Raw genomic sequence first — 11,551 nt, 5'->3', positions numbered from 1 at the left:
GCTGATTCTGACTTGGTTACTATTTAATCTGATGATTAATTTCATCTTAATCTTTTTTTTTAAGTTTTAAAATAGTTGTGTAGTTGTGATGGGGGGCGGGGCGGGAGAGTGAGCTACCCAGAGCATGGAATAATGGAAAGGGGAGGTACAATTTTTTAATGAACTGAAAATAAAACATTGCAGTTAGGCCTACACAGCATCCTATTTTCTAGGATAGCATAAGAGAAACTATCCAGTCAGTGCCATTCTGTGCTGACATGCCTGTATGACCAGACCAAGATTCGGTGCTTTTCTTATTTTGGTTTTATTTTATTTTATTGGAAGAACCTCCCGGTGGAAATGCAGAAAACACATGTAATTGCAAATGCAGTACAATTTCTCAGACTCGTGTCTCTTTCACCAAATCTGGTATTTAACTGGAGCTGGGAGTCATCACTGCCAATTATACTGGAGTTGCAGGCGCCACATTTGTGTTTAGGTCAAAAGGCCGGTTTATTTAACAAGAGAAAAACTCTGCAACAGAAATCAGGTTGAGGTGATACCTTTTACTGGGCCAACCTGTTGGTGGATTCCACCACCCTCCAAAAAAACCCTCCTCCCTAGAATTGCTTCAAGCGACACAAAAATTATTACGGCAAACAGGGCTGGAGGGAGGAAAATCATAGAATCACAGAGTTGGAAGGGATCCCAAGGATCATCTAGTCCAACCCCCTAAGGAGGTAGATTGGGATTTGTTGTTTAGTTGTGTCCAACTCTTCGTGACCCCATGGACCAGAGCACGCCAGGCACTCCTGTCTTCCACTGCCTCCCGCAGTTTGGCCAGACTCATGTTGGTAGCTTCGAGAACACTGTCCAACCATCTCGTCCTCTGTCGTCCCCTTCTCCTTGTGCCCTCCATCTTTCCCAACATCAGTGTGTTTTCCAGGAAGTCTTCTCTTCTCATGAGGTGGCCAAAGTATTGGAGCCTCAGCTTCAGGATCTGTCCTTCCAGTGAGCACTCGGGGCTGATTTCCTTCAGAATGGATAAGTTTGATCTTCTTGCAGTCTATGGGACTCTCAAGAGTCTCCTCCAGCACCATAATTCAAAAGCACAAAATCAGACCCTGCACCTGGCAGCCAATATAAAACCTCTGGATTGGCCAGGCTTGGTGTAAATATTGGGTGATTGGCATTTGTCCAGGCCCATATCGCTCAACCATCCCAGTTTGAGTGGGACATCCCAGAATTACAAAAGCCATCCTGGCTTCTGATTGGATCCCGGAATGTCCTGGTTTTTGGTCCGGCACTCTCGGGAGAGTCAGCTGGCTTGCACCAGACCAAAATACCTTCTTCTTCTTTTTGTCTCATACTCTTACATGTTTCAGCTGGCTCCCATGGGAGCAAAAAAATCACTGTCCCGATTTTGATCTGTGAGGTGGTGGAGGGTATGGAGGCCTGGCCAACCCAGTAGAACCTGCCAGTCAATGGATTTCCGCTCCCTCTTCTTCCAGTTTCATCTCACCCTCCTGGCACAGATTTGGATATGACCACCCACGTGCCTCCCTGGTCAAAAGTCACAAAACCCATCATTTAAAAACAAGCAAACAAACCCCCTTTGCACTCAGTCCTTCCCAAATGTTTACGAGGACAAAAAGCATTCAAGCCTGCTTATGTCATTAGAGATGCAGCTAACTGATTGGAATTTATCTTTTTCCAAAAAAGGTGCTGTGCACTTTAGCTAGGCGTAGGAGTGGCGGCGTGGAATAAAAAAACTCTGTAGCTTGACAGTAAACAGGACAGCTTGCAAGGAAGGAGGGGAAAGATGGTGGATTGCCAAGGAGAGGAGAGAAAAAAACTCAACAAAAGTTGGGCACGTTTCAACCATAATCAAAGAGGTCTGAAAGATCAGAGAGAAGAAGACAGACCAGTTATTAACTTCAGACTTGGGTTTGGGTTTTTTTTCACTGCGGCTGCTGTTATATATTTAAGCGCAGCTGCGTTTAATGAGTTTGTGCAAAAGCAGACGTTGTCCAAATTGAAGAAAGCAGGAGTTTTCCATCCAATTAGATAACTGAGTTGGCTGCCAGCCTCTGGTGAATCAAAAAAGGTCTCGTCCAACTTTCGAGACAGAAGCTAATTGCAAATATATTTTCTGTGTCTATACATCTGCTTGTTTGGGCCCACACATTATTATTAAGAAATAGCATTCTGTCAGAAACCCATTTTCTACATGCGCTAATTTGATTATTTGAGATAATGCATTTGCCAAGGGCAGAAATTGCTAGCGATAAACTTAAACGGCAAGATGGGAACTGTCATTCTGCTGGTGAGCTTCAACAAGCAGTAGGGGTTATCTCTGCACATTTCCTCCCCTTGCCCAGTTTACAAGGATTTTGATGTCTTTCTGAACCCAGATGGATTTGTTAAATGGGGTTTTACTGGAAAATGGGAGAGTAAGGTTACCCTCAACAAATCTGACTTGTTAAGATCCTAGGTCCTAGCAGTTAGCAAATGACTTAACCCTTCACACATTGTTATCTATCTGTTGATGTACAGGACTTCCCACAAGTATTCAGGCATGGGAAAGTCATATACAGTACATTCAATTTGGATGAAAGTTTAGCTGTGGCTCCACTTTCTGGGGGAAAGAACAGAGCCTTCCAAGTCTGACAATGTGCTGTAGTTTCAGCGCTGGATAAATATATTTGTTTATCAAATAGAAATGCATCCTCAGAAGATTGTAGCTGGCTCTTATCCAAAATATGCAACAAATAATCAACAACTGTACTTTTATCTTTTTGGGGGGATATGATAAAATGATTTGGAAGAAAGGCTCTAAACATATGCTGCAGTTCGATTTCTCTATATCTCCATCAGGAAGAATCTAGAGATATGGTCAAGAGATTGCAATGTGCCCAGCTCCATGGAGCAAAGTCCTGCCTGGGATTGTACAGTCTCAGCTCTGCACATGGAAATGAATATCTTATATTGAAATATCCCTGATAACAAATCAAGGAGATGTGAGCCCGCATCCTACCTATGGATCAGGCAGGCTTCATACAGGATGGAAAGAATTAGGGAAGAAATTGTGCATTCCTCAAAAGCTAACTTTAGGAGATCTGTGGATATACACAATGTGCAATTAGAGAATTCAATGGCCAGGGGAGAACATAACCCAAATATGGTCTTGCAGTATCTGAAATATGGGAGTTTTGTGAGAGAACACAGTGTGGGCTACACAACGGAACCAAACAAAAACCAGTTCAGAAATTAATGCAACTGCTGTTGCCCACTGAAAGTTGGATCCAGACCACCTAGTTGTTGTTCAGGCGTTCAGTCGTGTCCGACTCTTTGTGACCCCATGGACCAGAGCACGCCCGGCACTCCTATCTTTCACTGCCTCTTGCAGTTTGGCCAAACCCATGCTAGTCGCTTCAAGTACACTGTCCAACCATCTCATCCTCTGTCGTCCCCTCCTCCTTGTGCCCTCCATCTTTCCCAACATCAGGGTCTTTTCTAGGGAGTCTTCTCTTCTCATGAGGTGGCCAAAATATTGGAGCCTCAACTTCAGGATCTGTCCTTCCAGTGAGCATTCAGGGCTGATTTCTTTAAGGATGGATAAGTTTGATCTTCTTGCAGTCCATGGGACTCTCAAGAGTCTCCTCCAGCACCATAATTCAAAAGCATCAATTCTTCAGCGATCAGTCTTCTTTATGGTCCAGCTCTCACTTCCATACATTACTACTGGGAAAACCATAGCTTTAACTGTATGGACCTTTGTCGGCAAGGTGATGTCTCTGCTTTTTAAGATGCTGTCTAGGTTTGTCATTGCTTTCCTCCCAAGAAGCAGGCGTCTTTTAATTTTGTGACTGCTGTCACCATCTGCAGTGATCATGGAGCCCAAGAAAGTAAAATCTCTCACTGCCTCCATTTCTTCCCCTTCTATTTGCCAGAAGGTGATGGGACCAGTGGCCATGATCTTAGGTTTTTTTGATGTTGAGCTTCAGACCATATTTTGCACCACCTAGTAGACTACCTGAAATCAATGGGTCTACTTAATTCTAAGCATGATTAACTCTGGATCCAATCCTGAAATCCCAACTCAGTGTTCTACCTTGGATATTACCAACCAATCAATGCAGAGATCAGGAAGGAGCGTCATAGTTGGATGCTTGGGGGGGGGTAGGGTTGGAGCTTTTTTTTTTTTTTTTTTTGGTTAAAAACTGTGTATGTTAGTCAAATGGGTAAATCCGAGACCTAGCAACAAAAAGCTCACTGATGCAGTCCCTGGGAGCTGTGGGGGAAGCCCGTGAAAATCTTCCACAAGCCAATTTCTTTGCATAGCATCACCAGTGTCGACAACTGGAGTGGAATATCAAGGGCTGGATCCTTTGCATAGCAGTCAACGCACACAGCTAGCGGATCATGGACTGAGATAATGCATTGATAGTCTCAAGACTCAATTATGGCAATGTGTTCCATGCGAGGCTACCCTTGAGCCTGCTCCAGAGGCTCCATATGGGACAAAACACTGCAGCTAGACTATTGATGGTGACAGACGTATCACCAGCACGTAACTCCAGTGTTTAAAAACTTGCACTTGTTGCCAGTATGCTACCAGGCCAAGTTCTAGGTTATTGTATTCATTTGCAAGGCCCTTAACAACTTGGGTCCAGGGTACCTCAAGGGGTTGATTCCTTATATCCCTGGCTGATCACTGATGAATCAGAGGGAATCAATGTTAGTGGTCCTCCATGGCTTGGATGCAGAGCTCGTGTGTTCAGGCTTGTGGGCCTCATTTTCTTGGAACTGCCTTCCCATTGAGATCAGACAGTCCTTCTCTGTTGAACTTCTGGCACCTGCTAAAGACGTTTCCTTTTTTTATTCCAGCAGGCATAATTTTAACTGTTATTTTTTTCTCCTTCCATTGCATTGAGCTTTTTGCACACCTCTTGGAGATTATTGTAACTGAGCTTCATAATACTGTAACAGATTCCCATGAAAGGTGGGGGACTCTCCTTCCTTGGAGGTTTTTAAGCAGAGGTTGGATGGCCATCTGTCATGGATGCTTTAGCTGAGATTCCTGCATTTAGCCAGATGACCCATGGGGTCCCTTCCAGCTCTACGGTTCTATGATTGGTATACAAATTACCTAAATAAATATCATAAACCTGCATGCATAAGATTTCCCCGAGATTATTGCACCCTGAAGCAGTTGAGTAAGAAGGCCCTTAAATCAAGGCAACATTTTGCGAGCAGAATTTTTTTTTGTGGAGTTTTGGCAAAAGTAACAGAAGTGGACAATACGTCGCTCCCCATTGTGCAAAATCCCATTGTTCTGCTCAAGTGCTTGGGATATTAAGTCATCCCACAAGGTTAACCTTAGTGTGAAACTGAAAAGGGAAAGCAAACAGAAGCTGCAGCTTGCCATTAAATTCAAAGTGAACTATTAAACCGTCATCTTGGATCACCCCCTGCTCACTGCAGTCAGATCAGCGCTGCTGCATTAACGTGCAAAAATCATCTGGTGCTTTTGTCTGAGAAACAATCCAGTTTTGCTTAGTGAACATGGGAACCAACTTCCCTATTGTAATGTTTTCAATAGAAGTTCAAATCACTCTGACAGGGTCTGGGGGAGTGGGGGGGGGTTGTCTGTGACCCACTTTTTCTATGTCACAGAGGAGCTTGGTGGGTGGGGGTGATATAGTTTTTGTTTACTCTAGAGTGTCTCTTCCCTAATTTTTCTTTCATGCATGTGAACTGTTTTGTTTAAATAATCCCCAGCTGTTATAGCCTCCAGAGTAGGATTAATAGGCTCAACAGCCACATCGGCCATTCAGCTGGTGGTGTTTTAAACACAGAGGCTGCATCTCGGTGGCCAAGGAATAAAACTTGGCTAGGAAGCCATCCATCCCCGCCCCAGTTGGAAATGAGTTTTTCTTCCCTTTGCTATGAAGGGATTCCAGAGGACTTAAACAAAACAAAATCCAAAGCCAACCAGTTATTGAATGCTATCAACAGCTACTAATCACTAGAGCTGTATATTATCTCAGAAGCGGGTATGCCTGAAGACTATTGCCCTTGTGGGCTTCCCAAGAAGATCTATGGCGGGAAAACAGGAAGCCGGACAATACCAGTAGTAGAAAGGAAGCAGATCTGATCTGATACTACACAACCTGGAAAATCAAAGAAGCTCTTCATCAGCTTCATGCCACCATGAAGAGTCAGAATCAGCTAAGCTAAGCTAAGCAAGGGAGAGAAAGAGGGTCGATTCATACAGGCACCAGGAATGCAAGCAAAGTCTCACTCTGTAGTAGTAGGGGAGCAAGTCCTTTGGCTTATGTAGTAGACCTGTTACATGAAGGTCATGCTTTGCATCTATCCATCCATGCATGTGCGCAACTCACATCTATCATTCACTCATCTGCCCCTGCTAATGACAGGTTATGTGAAAGTCGAAACTTTTTAAGGCTGAGAGCCACTTTCCCTTGTGGACAACCTTCCAGTAACTGGTGAGGCCAGATGCAAAAAAAAGGACAAAGCAATGGAGGTGGCTCTTGCCTTTGTACAGTAGGTTCCATTCCAGCCATGCAAACCTTTGGAAATTTTTACAAAAACGCCCCATACATCTCCCCATCAGATGTATGACATATTAGAGTTCAAGATCACATTTTAGTCAGGCCAAAGGTCTCAAGGGGGATGTCTCCTGATACCAAACAGTAAGGCATAAAGGACTGGGGTACCACACCCCAGGAATACATACAGCCTTGAATACTACATGACCCCTAGATGATGGGGAGAAATGTGCAAGCCCAAGGCATTCTTCCATGCCCCACTTCATGTAAAATCTGCAAACCAGGTGTATGAACTAGACTTAACTCCATGGTTGGATGAAGATTCATTCATATCTATGCTGCATTGGGTGTGTGTACAGAAACAATCGGGTGATGCATTCAGGTCAACTAATGATGCTACCTGACTTCACTAAAGTCAATTCACTCAGAGATGTTGAAGCCAATAGCCATTACCATTTAAACCAGTCAAGAAGCTAGCCAACAACTTTATCGTCTCCTGGAAGGAAGGAAGTAACCAGAAATAACGGGCTCCATCCGGATACAAGTAAGTTCAGTGCCAACTGGTGACTAAAGTATATATTGGCACTATCTGCATGACACTTATGTAACTCCTATCATTTAGGAGTCCTCCTACTGCGGCAAAGGATGAGGCACTTTTCATTCCAAATCTCTTTCATATTTTTCTCCTCCAGCAGTTCACAGTGTTCTCCTGTCCCAAATTACAGACTGAATTTTACATGGGGATGAACAACAAGCTGTGATAAGCGTACTATTAATTCTGCCCTTGCAGATATAAGCGCATTGAAGTGGATGACCAGTTTCCAAAGGTGAAAGCTGCTCCGCTGATTGGGAAATGCGCAAATTTTAAGAAAATAGATCATACAGAGAAAGTCAAAGTAGAAGCAGGCCAAATATATATGTAAACCTTCAAGAAATGGTAATATTCACAATTGTAGCCACCTGGTAGAAGAAGATGAACACTGCTTTCAGAATCTAATCCATATATTTAGCTGTGTTGTAGTTTTTGTTTTTTTTTTATAAAAAAAAGACCAAGTAGCCATCATATAATAAGAGAAGAATTATGACTTTAACAGTTGTGTCTGTGCCTAGCTATCAGAAGTAAAAACAGTGTATACTATAACAGTAGGACTTGGATTTTTTTACGGGAGAAGGAAACATTTTTTTGTTTGTTAGTACATTATTCTGAAACAATAATGTAGAAAGCGTTTCCATGCTCTCTGGCTTCCATCACGGTGTTCCATTGTGCCAGAAGCGGTTAAGTCATGCTGGCCACATGACCCTGAAAGCTGTCTGGACAAACGGCGGCTCCCTCAGCCTGAAAGCGAGATGAGCACTGCAACCCCATAGTCGCTTTTGACTGGATTTAACCATCCAGGGGTCCTTTGCCTTTACCTCAATGTTAGAAACTCATATATATGAGTTAGGTACCACATAGCTCCTTAAACCAGGGTTGTAGCTGCCAAAATGGAATACCTGGTTGACATTTTGGGGACAGATGGCTCAAAAGTCTTTCCCCCTTCTTTATTACTTTTTGGTTCCTGAAATTCATTGTGATTGTGCAGATAAAATGTAACGGATAGAATTCTGCAGGATGTGTTTCTAATGTGTGAAAACAGTCAAGATCCAAGGATCCCCAACAGACACGCAACTCCAGATGGTGGAGATGTCAGGCAACATCCTGGTGCCTGGGCATCTTCATGAAGTGGCCGATAGCCAGGTGCAAATTGACCAGATGGCCCTTTGCTATTAAGGCAGGGATAGAGGAGCAGATGTCGGTGGACTTCAGCTCCCAGCAGCCCCAGCCCCAATGGCCAGTTGTAGTCCTGCTACATCTGCAGAGCCAGAGGTATCTCTGCTGTAAAATCAGGGTGTTCAACCTATGAAACCCATTTGAAACAACTTTTCTGAGAGGTTGCTGGTGGTGTTAAGATTAGGCAGACAACTTCATTATACTGTTCTAGATGCCTGGTATTATTATTATTATTATTGACACATGATTTGTCATATACAGTTTTTTAAAAAAATTCTACTGGTTGCATCTGAGTATAAATTATACTCAGTGTGGTGTAGTGGTTAATAGCGGCAGACTTGTAATCTGGGGAACCGGGTTCGTGTCTCCACTCCTCCACCTGCAGCTGCTGGGTGACCTTGGGCTAGTCACACTTCTTTGAAGTCTCTCAGCCCCACTCACCTCACAGAGTGTTTGTTGTGGGGGAGGAAGGGAAAAGGAGAATGTTAGCCGCTTTGAGACTCCTTTGGGTAGTGAAAAGCGGGATATCAAATCCAAACTCTTCTTCTTCTTCTCTTCTTTATGTACAGGGGTTAATAATTTTTTTCTGATTTACACAGTTTATAATATTTATTATACAAACAAATTAAGCAGCTTATAATATTTATTAAACAGGCTTGTGTACAATAAATATATTTGCTAGGCATCTCACTCTTGCAAGGCGAGGAAGCTGCCGCCTCCATCCAGATACAAGCCCACTGCCACCTTGTGTTGACACTATGAATGGCAGCAAATATGGAGAAAATGCGCTGCTAAGCTTTCCAGCAGGGTGTAACTGCTCCTGATTGTTCCTCCACTGGTGCATGTGTCTACCCTGTTCTTTGGCTGTATCACTTCTAGAGCTGAAATCACCATAATGACATGAGCCCCTCTGCCTTCGCCAACAGCTTCACTCAGATAATTTACTTGGAAAAAGACTGATCCCTGAAGTGTCTGGTCGTTGCCAAAGAGCATGCTGTGTGTACCCCAGCTGGATAGCTCAGCTGGTTAGAGCAGGGGTCCCCAAACTAAGGCCCAGGGGCTGGATGCAACCCAATTGCCTTCTAAATGCAGCCCGCGGACGGTCCGGGCATCAGCGTGTTTTTACATGAGTAGAATGTGTTCTTTTATTTAAAATGCATCTCTGGGTTATTTGTGGGGCATAGGAATTCGTTCATATATTTTTTTCAAAATATAGTCCGGCCCCCCACAAGGTCTGAGGGACAGTGGCTTGGCCCATGGCTGAAAAAGTTTGCTGACCTCTGGGTTAGAGTGTGGTGCTAATAGCACCAAGGTTGCAGGTTCGATCCCTATAAGGGACAGCTGCATTGCAATGAGATGATCCAAGGGGCCCTTTCAACTCTATTATTCTATGTGTGCATCCCCAAACAGCTATAATTTGTCAGAAGGGATACCCCCAATTCAGGATGCACATGTTTGGCAGCAACTGCACACCCAGGGAACTAAGAGAAGAATTCAAAGAGACATAGGGTTGCATCCAACAGTAATCCTGCTCAGAGGAGACCCACTGGAATTAACGCACCTAACTAACTTATGTATGTAGGTCCATTCATTCCAATGGGTCTTCTCTTCTGCAGCACTTAGTTGGATGCAGCCCACAGACTTTCAGCTGTGTACCTAGTGGCGGCAAAGGTATTGTGGACTTGAGGGGTATGTTTGTTCGTATTTGGCAAACTGCTCTGCTTCTGACATTAACCCTATGGCATATCAATTTCCTAACCAAGTTTAGTATATTTAACAAGAGAACCCAGTGGTCAGTTCTTAGATGCTGGGGCTCCAATCTGCCTGGGTTCCAGAATGCATAGCTCAGTCAGTACAGAATGAGACAAACATCTCAGTCATGAGTTTGATTCCTGCATTGCAGGTTTGACTCAATGATCCTCATGGTCCCAACACAAAGGTTAGAAGCCCTCCTGGACCTAAGCCCTCCTGGACAGGTAGAAGCACATCACACCTGTCCATGATCACTTTTCTCATTATCTCTTTCTCATATATTCTTGGAGCTGATAGCAATGAAAAGAGAGGCTAGGGCTGGATGAAAATCTCATCTCTTCCAGAATCTAAAGCAGTTATTTTGGGCAATGGATTAGAGCGGGGTGTAATTTTCTTGCCTGTAAATCAGAAACAGTTTAACCTAATAGCGAGTTATGAATATTGTCCTTTAGGGGTTCAGTACTTCATTCTGGGAGATTAAACTTTATTGCAACATTTATCCTAACATAAAAATCTTGCCCTGTTAGAATAATTGGTACATTGGTGCAAGTTAAGAATTCTGGAGCTTTGTAAAAAGAAAACTATTGAATAAGCTATTTTTTATTATGGGTTAAAGGGCTGATCTGTGTGTATGCAGACATGACTGGAGCTGTCTAAACCTGACGGCTTGCAGCTCAATGTGTTAACTTACTCCACTGAAGTTTGAGTTGATGTGAGGAGTCAGATAAATTCTCTGTCTGGTATTAGATCTGTGACAGTCTTTACACACATGCAAGACATCGCAAGTGATGAGTATGTATGTATGAACCAAACCTAGAGACTTCCTAACAAAATAGAAAGAAAAGTGGACTGATCTCATTATTGCTATGAGCCACATAAAACACTAGATGTCAGAATTGTATTTTGTTTGTCTATACTGTAGTCCAAGCCAGAACAAAAGCATACTGGATTAGGAAGCCAGAGAGTCTCTCTCTCTCTCTCTCTCTCTCTCTCTCTCTCTCTCTCTCTCTCCCTCTCCCCCTCTCCCCCCAACTCCTGCTTCCTCTACACACTATAAGGATGGATTCATGTTTGCATTAAACTTTTTAAATGCCATAGGGTTTGTTTGTTTTTTGTTTCCATGAGGCACAACAACTGCTCTAGAATAAATGGGTGATATCCAATATTAGTCATAAAGTAGCATGAGAAAGTAACTCAAGTCCCATGACTTCAATGGGTCTACTCTGAATGCGACTTAGTTGAATATCACCCAATTTATTTTGCATTCCTTGCAACGACCTTAGCTCAGAGCTACATCATGTATGGAGCATGAAGTTCTCCACACCAGCTATATGTGTTTACTCAGAAACTGGACCTATGGAGTTCAGTGGTGCTTTTTCTGGGGTTAAGTGGGTTTGGGGCTATAGCCCTAGTGACAATTAGGAATGGTACTGTTATAAGTCGATGGGTGCAAGACACCCTAAAGTCCCTGAAC

Source organism: Lacerta agilis, chromosome 7, assembly GCF_009819535.1.
Source record: "Lacerta agilis isolate rLacAgi1 chromosome 7, rLacAgi1.pri, whole genome shotgun sequence".
In the NCBI taxonomy this organism is placed as follows: domain Eukaryota; kingdom Metazoa; phylum Chordata; class Lepidosauria; order Squamata; family Lacertidae; genus Lacerta; species Lacerta agilis.
This window is presented reverse-complemented; position numbering follows the sequence as displayed.